Here is a 10,326-nt window from a genome sequence, read left to right as displayed (position 1 = left end):
GATCATCCCTTTTGTTGATCTTTCCACTCTCCATCCCTCACTTGCTAAATCTATTACAGCTTTAACTTTTCCCAGTTCTGATGGAAGGTCATTGACCTGAGATGTTAATTCTGCTTTTTGCTCTGCACAGATGCTGCCTGACCTGAGTATTTCCAGTATTTTCTGTTTATATCATTTTCTCAAGTCTCACTTCATAACTAGCACCATTTCATTGTGCAAAAAAGGTCCGGTAATGAATTATGTGATAACATGGAGGAATTGACTCATTTAATTTGTATAAATTCTGAACAACAGTCTATTAAATTTAACCAACAGGTTCAATCCTCCATTTCAACATCGGCATTAATGGCAGACGGACCGGAAATTGAGTTTGCGGCCGTGGGGGACTGTAATGGCTGTCGGACCGGAAATGGAATCTGGGCGGTGGGGGTCTGTAATGGCTGTCGGGCCGGAAATGGAATGTGGGCGGTGGGGACTGTAGTGACTGTCGGACCGGATGTTTGGAGGTGAAAATGAGTTCCGGTTCTTGAGACAGGGACCGGAAGTGGCCAAGTGGCAGCTGATGTTTTGAGTCTTTTCCGGTTGGCGGTGCGATCATCAAAACATCGAGAGCGGCTCCGAAAGAGACCCGGAAGGAGGTGAGAGACCCGGGGCGGTGAGGCCAGGGGGGGGTGTATTTTGCGCCAAGTGCTCGGAGCTGGAGCCAGTCGAGCGCCGCGAGAGTGAGGGCGGCTCGTCCGGGACTGCGGCTGGTGGGTTTGGGCAAGAATCTGCCGAATGTGTGTTTGCAGCTAATCGACTCCCTCCCCACACTGTGCAATACTGTGTAGGGCTGTCGGATAAACACTGTCCACCCTGTGATCGATAATCTTTCAGCAGGATTCTATCAAAGCCACGATTGCTGTTGTATGACATAATAACACTGAGGTCAGTCTGTTGACAGGAGTTGTTTCATTTCCAATGTGGCCTTACCATCCCCTTTCCCGACTTCTCCAGATCTCCAGATCAGACTGCTTATCCGGCATCCGGTACTGGGCGAGCAGAAATTTCCTCCAATTAAATATGAGGAAGACCAATGCCATTATCTGCAGTAACCATCCTTTTCTCTGCCCAAACTCTGTTCCCTAGCCATTAACTCCCTCCCTCTCCTTGGTAACTGTCTGAGGCAGAACCAGATTGCTCACACTCTTGAGGTCAGATTTGACCGAATATTGTCTCCATCACTGAGACTACCTTCTTCTATCTCATCTGTGCCCTGACCTCAGTGCACCTGCTACTGAAACCCTCATCTAGGGTTACCTCTAGGCTCAGCTATTCCGATGCTGTTCTGCCTGACCATCCATCTTTCACCCTTCATTGATCTGAGTTCATGCAAAACTCTGCTGCCCACGGTCTAATTCACACCAAGTCCCGTTCACATAAGCACATAAGAAATAGAAGCAGGAGCAGACCATACAGTCCACAGAGACCGCTCTTCCATTCAATATGACCACAGCTGATCTTATTTCTGAACTGCATTTTGCTGCTCCCTATACCTCTTGATTTCCTGAGAGATCAAAAAATAGTCTTAGTCTTAAATATAGTCAACGATGAAACATCCACGGCCCTCTGGGGTACAGAATTCCAAAGATTCCAAAGAATCCTCTGAGTAAAGAAATTTCTTCTCATCTCAGTCCTAGATGATCAACTCATCCTGAGACTGTGCCCCCATATTCTAGATTCCTCAGCTGGGGGCTACAATGTCTATGTCCCCCCTGTCAAGCCCTTTCAGAATCTTGTATTTTAAATGGGATCAGCTCTTGTTCCTCTCCTAAACTCCAGCCTCTCATCATAGGACAACCCTCTCATCCCAGGAACCAATATGGTGAGCAAATTACCATTCACCCCTGGTGCTTCTTGACCTACATTGGCTCCCACTTGGGCATTGTTTTGATTGTAAAATTCTCACCTTTATTTTCAAATGCCTCCATGGCTTTACCCCTCTCTAACTCTATAATCTCCCCTAGCCTCAGTTTTGGCCTCAATCCACTATATGGATCCTCAATCCATTGCCTTCAGCTGCCTGGGCCCTAAGCTCAGATATTCCCTCCACCTCTGCCTTGATCTCCAAACTTTTGGTTGCCTGTCCAAATGTTTCCTTGTGTCAGTTGCCAGCTAATTACAATTCTGTGAACTGCATTGGGACGTTTTATCATTTTGAAGGCCTCTACATAAATGAAAGTTGTTGCATAGCCATGCATGAGAAACATGTGTCACAGAAAATAATATTTTCATCTGAACAGTCTTGTTTAATTTGGACTGGAGAATGCAGCCTGTTTTTTTTTTTACTGATTATTAGTCTAGCTGATGAAGATGAACTCTCACCCTTGTTATTTTCTTAAGAACCGGCTCTTGTGTGAATTTTTTGGTAATGGTGAAACAGGTCGGCACACAGGGGGTTTCTCAGTCCTTAACACAGCTGGCTGGCGAGGATGCAGTGTTCTGGTGTCATCATTGCCTCTGTTCTTCCCTGATCCCCTCCACTCCCAACTTCCCATATTTCATTTGCTTTCTGTATTGTTGAAATCCATTAAAAACTGATTAAAAACCGAGAAAAAGCTGATAACTAACATCGAACAAACCAGTGATGCAGCCTCAGAAAAAAGCTGACATTCATTTGAGTGAAAAACCTCAGCCCTTATCGAGCTCTATGACCAAGGCCACTGTTTAAAGGTGATTGAATAAGTTAAAATCCTTTTTAATGACATTCAATTTTGGGCCTTTTTTTAATCAATTGTTTTGTGATCAGTTTGTTTTTCCTTTGAGAACTGAAGCCTAATGTTCTCGTGCGACATTATTCTAAGTAATTACACAGGAATGCAGAAGGATATTAACTTGTCATAACCGAGTCTACAGTGCTACCATCACTTGTTTTATAAATTACTGGATAAGTGACATTTTCAGGAGTTTGATGTACAAATTGTTGAATGGTGAAATGGACTGGAATTCTTTTCATAATTTTTGGTGTACTTCCCGGCAATATTGGTTCAGCTTCGAAACCAAAAACGGTTGTGGAGAATTTTTTCCCCTGTACTAATTATTCTCCCCCCAACCCCACGTTCAATCTAAATGCATTGAATCCAGGTGAGATTACTTGACAACAAATAGTACAAAACAACCATTCCCTAACTGCCGTTTAATTCAACTCAGCAATCTTTAGCAGGATTTGGATGAGCCCATATAAGTTCAGACTGGATAACCATCTCAGTAAGAGTTTGTACTCTACATGAACCTTCATCTAACCCTATTAATATATCCTTCTATTCCTTTGTCCCTTGGATTTATCTAGCTTCTTCTTCAGTATAGCTGAGCTATTCATCTTGACTATTCGCTCTGGTAGTGGGTTCCACATTCTAAACTCTCTCTGGGTAAAGAGTTGTGTTTCAATTTCCTATTGGATTTATTAGTGACTATCTTTTACTTATGGCTCCTAGTTTTGGCCTTCCGCCAAGTGGAAGGATCCTCTCCACATCTACCTTATCAGACCTTTGCATTGTCATAAAGGCTCCATCTAGTCATCCCTTAGTCTTCTCTTATCTAGAGAAAAACACCCCAGGTAGCTTAATCTTTCCTGATAGGTATAAACTGCATTAAATTGTGTTTGACTAATTTATTAGAGTTCTCTGAGGAAGTAACAAGCACCATAGATAAAGGGGAACCTGTAGATGTGGTGTACTTGGGTTTTGAAAAAGGCATTTGATAAGGTGCCACATCAAAGGTTGCTACACAAAATAAGAGCTCATGGTTTAATGGCATGGATAGAGGATTGGTTAGCTAACAGGAAGCAGAGAGTATAGATAAATGGGTCTTTTTCTGGTTGGCAAGCTGTAACTAGTGGAGCGTCACAGGGATCGGTGTTGGGGCTTCAATTATTTACGATTTATATCAATGACCTGGATGAAGGGACTGAATGTTTGGTAGCTAAATTTTCCGGTGAAACTAAGATAGGTTGGATAGTAAGTTGTCAAGAGGAGATAAAGAGCCTACAAAGAGGAATAGATAGGATAAATGAGTGGGCAAAAGTTTGGCTGGTGGAATATATTGGGGGAAAATGTGAACTTGTCCACTTTAGCAGGAAGAATAGCAAAGCATCATATTATTTAAATGGAGAGAGATTGAAAACTTGGTACAGAGGGAACTGGGTGAACTGATATATAAATCACAAATGGTTTGCGGGTACAGCATTTGATTAGGAAAGCAAATGGAATGTTGGTGACTATTGTAATGGAATGGAATATAAAAGTAGAGAAGCTTTACTGTAGCTGTACTGGGCCTTGGTAAGACCACATCTGGAATATGTGATGATCTAGTTTGTGGTTCCGTTTAATATTTTAGAGGTAATGTTTAGTTCTGGGAGGATTGTTGTTATGACGGTAAGGTAACTAAAATGCTGGGCTTTAGAGATTGCCAGAACACCTAAAAGAAAATGGCAGTTCAGAAGGTTAGCCATGTCTGTTTAATAGAGTCAGAATAGAAGAGAGAGAGCCATAAAACAGCAGGTGGGCTCACTTAGCTGGAGAACTGGAGATGTGATGTCTACACTGCTTATAAAGAAGTGCAATCCAGAGAGATGTTTTGTTTTGGGAGTTAGAGCTAAATTAGTTCGAAAGCATTCAGTGAACCCTGAAAGGCAATATGATCATGGAGATGGTGGAGCTTAAGAAGGTTTCTGGTTTCAATTTATCCGTGTTTGCTGGAGATGGGGGGGGGAGGTTGGTTGCAGTTTGGACTTCTTGTGGCTTGCAGCTCACAGAGAAGCCCTGGGAGCTGTTAGGCTCCAGGCAGTTAGGGCTCAGAGAAGTCTTCGGGAGCTGAGAAGGTGAAGGAAGGCCACTGGTTCCCTGCTTGGCAGTTAGGGCTTAGAGAAGCCCTGGGAGCCACTTACAGTTCAATGCAGGCAAGAGACTGGAGTTCAGAAAAACCCAGGGTCAGGGCCAGCTTAATGAAGCTAGCAGTTTGTGAAAGAGTTGGAATTGTGCTGGCAATTAGAGCAGGATTGCAGTTTTGTGAATCCCATGGAATGCAGTCTCAGGAGAAGAGATTGAACCATCCGGAGGTGAGCAATTGTTGAGGCAGTCCGAGTCAAAGCGGCTTATGAGGGGATTCAGAGGCTAGATCTTCGAAAGTGAAGAGTTGAAATTCCTTGTGAGGGAGGCAGAGTATTAATGAGATGTTGTGACTCACAGTGGCTACTGATGTCTGGGTGGGTTGCTGAGAAATCTGTGGGATCTGTCTTGGTAGCATCTGCCATTTAATGTCCAGTGTGGTGTGTTAGACCACAGTTTGCCTGTCAATTCATATTTACCTCGTGTCAATTCTGAATGTTAGAGTAAAAGTTAGAGATTGTAGATTGTTTTACTTTTCTGACTTTGTATATTTGTTTTGTTTGTGTAAAACTGTGAAATTTTGTGGCTTTATTCTCCTAGTGCATAATTGGGGTTTCAAACTTTGTCTGCTTTAAACAAAAGGTTACTGTTCCATAACCAGATCATAACACCGTGTACAGCTTTGGTCTTCTTATTTGAAAAAAGATATAAATGCATTAGAAGCAGTTCAGAGAAAGTTTACTTGACTCATTCCTGGGATGAAGGGCTTATCTTATGAAGAAAGGTTGAACAGGTTGTGCCTAAACCTATTGGAGTTTAGAAGAATGAGAGATGACCTTACTGAATCTTATAAGATCCTGAAGGGACTTGATAGGGTGGATACTGGGAGGATGGTTCCTCTTGTGGGGGAATCTGGAACTAGGGGACGCAGTTTAAGAATAAGACGGAGATGAGGATAAATTTTTTCTCTGAGGGTCGTTAGTATGTGACATTCTCTTCCCCAGAAAGCAGAGTAGGCTGGATCATTGAATTTATTCGAGGCAGAGTTAGACAGATTTTTGATAGACAAGTGAGTCAAGGGCTATGGGGGCAGATGGCAAAGTGGAGCTGAGACCACAATCAGATCAACCATGATCTTACTGAATGGCCCAGCAGGCTGGTAGGGCTGAATGGCCTAGTCCAAGTCAGATATTCCTAAATCTAAGTTCTGGTATTATTCCAGTAAATCCCTTACAGCTTCCCCAGTGCCTCTATATCCTTCTCATAAAGTGGAGCAATTATATCTTGCTAAATATGTATTGTGTTATTGTTCTGACTGCCACATGTACTAAATTAGAGGGAGGCCCGTTCCAAACATTTCCAATCTAGTCTGATTGTTGACTGATTTATAAAAGTTGGTTTGGAAAATCCCAGCCTCCTGGCGGCTACATGTCCACAACTTCACCATGGTAATTATTTTTCTAAGGGATACACTGTCAATCCTAAAAATAATAAATCAGTAGAATAATACTCACCAATACTTTTCACCTCTTCTCGTTGGAAATTGGGCTTCTCCTTTGCGCATTCCCCGGTACCAATCAGAATTCTCACATTACAAGGTATTTAATTACAATCCAATAAAAAAAACTTGTATTTATATAGCGCCTTTCACAACCTCAGGATGTCCCAAAGCATTTTACAGCCATTAAGTACTTTGAAGCATAGTCACTATTGTAATGTAGGAAAATCGGCAGCCAGTTTGTGCACAGCAAGCTCCCACAAACCAGATAGTCTGTTTAAATCACAGAATCTTTACAGTACAGAAGGAGGCCATCAGCCCATTGAGTCTGTACTGGCCCTCTCAAAGGTCATTCTATCCAGTCCCGCTCCCCTGTCTTACCCCCGTAACCCTGCCTTGCTTTTTTTTGGATGTGCCGAGAAATGCCAGCCTGCTTCCTTTAACACTCCCTTTGTCCTTTAGTTCATGACACCTTTGTCAATTCCTCCTTTGTCCCCACCTATCGCTGGCCTCCTATCCAGCTCTGCTTGCCCCACCCCCCCTTAAACAGTAAAAATTTAATCACATTTCCACTTCTCTTCAGCTCTGAAGAAGGGTCATAGGGACTCTCTCCACAGATGCTGCCAGACCTGCTAAGTTTTTCCAACATTTAAAATTCTAGTTTCACTGTTCAAAGGCCAAGCTCAAGTAAAATTTAAAGTTTGGAAATTACCTTACCTTCTAGCCCCTTAGCTCTGTGTTTCCTAATTAGTTGTTCATATATTGACCTGTACTTTCCTCTTTGCCTTTGTCTATCGCAACTGTTGGGGAAAATTCCTTCATATCACCTGTTGTGCATTTTTAAGTTGAAGCTCCCAGCTTTAGAATTCCTGCTTTTAACCCATGTTTCTCACCTCCTCATATAATAGCTCATGGAACAGATCAGAATACAGGCAGTGCATTGGAATATATGTGAATGTCTGTGTCTTAGGATATACGTATATAGGCAGAGATTGCCACTGTTACACTAGCTGTGATTCTCTGGTCTCACTTACCTCTGTTCCCTTTGCTCCCAGAAAAGCAAGTGTTCCTGGTTTTGGCAGTATTTGAACAATTCTGAAATTAGTGAACAGTTCCAACAATTACCTGCTGGGAAGGACTAGGATTGCTGGCAGCTGCTCAGAATGTGAGTGGTTGAGATCTGGAACGGAGACATACGAGCAAATGAAATAGGAGTAAGAGTAGACCATTCAGCCCCTCGAGCCTGCTCTCCCATTCAGTAAGATCATGGCTGATCTGATTGTGGCCTCAACTCCACTTTCCTTCCAACCCCCCGTACCCTTTGACTCCCTTGTCGATCAAGAATCTAACTAAATCGGCCTTAAAAATATTTAATGGCCCTGTGCCACTGTCTGGGGAAGAGAGTTCCAAAGACTCTCAACCCTCTGAGAAAAAAATATTCCTCCTCATCTCCGTCTTAAATGGGAGACACCTTATTTTTAAAATGTATCCCCTAGTTCTAGTCTCTCCCACAAGGGGAAAAATCCTTTCAGCATCCACCCTGTCAAGTCCCCTCAGGATCTTACCTGTTTCGATAAAATCACCTCTCATTCTACTAAACTCCAATGGATACAGGGCCGACTTGTCCAAACTTTCCTCCTAGGATAACCCACTCATCCCAGGAATCAGTCCAGTGAACCAGGGCCTGTCATATTGAAGAAACAGCGCAGTCAGTATAGCAACCTGATACTGTACACAGGTGTAAAGTGTAGCTTGGATCCAATCCTTCATCTTTAATTCATTGCTGTGCACAAAGTTCGCAAACTCCAAAATCACAAGTTGTCTGTTTTACAAAAATGTTGCTCACGTCCCCAGAATGGCAATTGTAGGAATGTTGAACTGGGTTCCTTTGGGGGTGACTGTTTCATAAACCTATAGGCAGCAACATTCCAGCTTATTTGCTGAGTTTGTTGATCTCAGCCAGGGTGCTACAAATAGCCACAGTGGTTTGTGTTCAGAAAGGCAGATTTGGTCAGTGTCCCCACTGTTAACCGCTATCCAGTGGCTCCTGCTGGACAGGGTAGGTATGTGGAGAATGACCATGGCTGTGATGTCCACAGTTGAATAGCCTTCTGGAGCTCACTGTTGAGCCGTGCATAGGAATAATGGTCACATGCATCTGGTTGTGATGCCTCCTCAGTCAGGGAGACAACACCTTCTGGTACATGCAATGTAATATACCGTGGATCATAAAGGTGTTTATCTTGAATTTGATTCCTGGGCTATGTATGTGACAATCCGTATCTCCGATGTTTGCCAATGTTTCTCTTTACTGCTTCCTATATCCGCACTGTTTCTTGACAGACACGGACACGTGCACAATTCTGATCGTATTCCAGTATGAAAAAAATGGATGTTTAAAATCTCAGTTAAAGAAACATTGGGCAGAATTTTTCCATTGGTGAGCTGGGAGCGGGGCCCGCTCGCTGATGGGAAAATGATGCGGAATGACGTTGGGGGGAACACCTGACATCATCCCGCCCCATTTAAATATTCAGGAAGGCGGGGCCACAGCGCGATCAGCTGTCTGCCCGCCGACCTGTCAATGGCCAATTGAGGCCATTGACAGGGTAGTTAAGTCAATTAAAGGCCCTGCCCATCCAACCTTAAAGTTGGTGGACAGGCCAGGAGCCCCAGCGGTCTTCTGAAAAAACATGAAACCTCATCCACCAGCGGGATGAGGTTTCATGTAGGGTTTTAAAAAGTTTAATAAAGTTTCTGTGATATTTATTAACAAGTCCCATCTCATGTAACATTGTCACATGAGGGTGACATGTTAATTTTTTAATTTTTCTATTTTTAAACTTTCAAACACTGTCAGCGATCTCCCTGAGGCAGCACTTAGCCTCAGGGAGATGTGTGCTATTTCGTGCGCATGCGCTAAAGAGCGCACTCTGGCAGTTGGGGAATCCCGCCCCCCCCCGCCCGCACAGGAAGCGCATAGCGCTTCCTGTCGGGCAACCTGCTGGGTGGGCCTAAATTGGCCCGCCCACTTAAAATGGTGGCAGGGCCCGTTTTGGCGGCAGCGATCGGCTGCCCGCCCGCCGCCGAGCTGATGGGGCCCGCCCGCCCGCCCGCCCGCCCGCCCATCAAGGGCAAAATTCTGCTCATTGAGTATTGCTGAAAAAAAAGACCTGCTGAAGCTTATTGTCTTGTACCCATCAGGACACTTCGTAAGCATACAATGTGGGGGAAAATAACAATTTATACTGTATAAGAAGAGAGTGCTGATTGGTTGGCAAGTAGACTCTGATTGGTAGAGGCATTGCCATGGAGAATGTACCAGTTGATGGTGACCGACAGTTAACTGTCAAGCATTGTTTGAAATTTAAACCAGGCAGCTTGACCCTGATTGGTCAAGGCATTGCCCTGAGGAATGAGTCAGCAAATGGCTGCCACTTACTTTGTTTAGCTGAAAGAGGTGCAATGTGTGTACATGTTCTTTCTGTCTGCAAATACAATATAAATTGTTGTTTTCCCCCTATATTGGTATTATTGCGAAGTGTCCTGAAGAGTGCAGGACGAAAAGCTTTGACATGTCTCTTTTTTATCAATACTCAAGTTCTGTACTACCAAAAGATTATTAAAGGAATATTGTACTACAGCTTGCATTTAAGCAAAGTCTTATCACCACAACTAACCTCTTGTTTTGGAAGCTACACAACAGTGAAAGGTCCAACCAGGATTTATGGTTTTCACTATTCATAGAGTAACATTTAACATTACTATTTTCCTCATGCAAGGCCCAATCTAGCTGCTTCCATGTATCTCCTGAAGGTTACCTGGCAAGTGATTCTGTGGATGCACCCAATCTTTAGTTACCTTATCCAAATGTTCATTATGTACGATTCTACAAAGTAAGTGTTAACAGACTGTGGGAATGGAGAGAGTTGTCACAGTTGACTATGTGCCCTCACTCATGCG

The 10,326-nt window shown here is 43.4% G+C and overlaps 1 protein-coding gene across 2 annotated transcripts in view; it reads left to right on the top strand.

Annotated features, from left to right (window-relative positions):
* Positions 1–519: 519 nt before the first annotated feature.
* The window catches only part of arhgap1 (Rho GTPase activating protein 1), a 47,033-nt gene continuing 37,226 nt past the window's right edge, over positions 520–10,326 (top strand). The window contains exon 1 of one of the 2 annotated variants that reach the window (XM_078548872.1): positions 520–638. The gene's annotated coding sequence lies outside the window, so the exon portion shown is untranslated. Of the gene's footprint in view, positions 639–829; positions 928–10,326 lie in introns of those variants that run through there. The other variant, XM_078548873.1, reaches the window with a different exon arrangement.

Source organism: Cetorhinus maximus, chromosome 9, assembly GCF_964194155.1.
Source record: "Cetorhinus maximus chromosome 9, sCetMax3.hap1.1, whole genome shotgun sequence".
NCBI classification, from domain to species: domain Eukaryota; kingdom Metazoa; phylum Chordata; class Chondrichthyes; order Lamniformes; family Cetorhinidae; genus Cetorhinus; species Cetorhinus maximus.
This window is presented reverse-complemented; position numbering and strand designations above follow the sequence as displayed.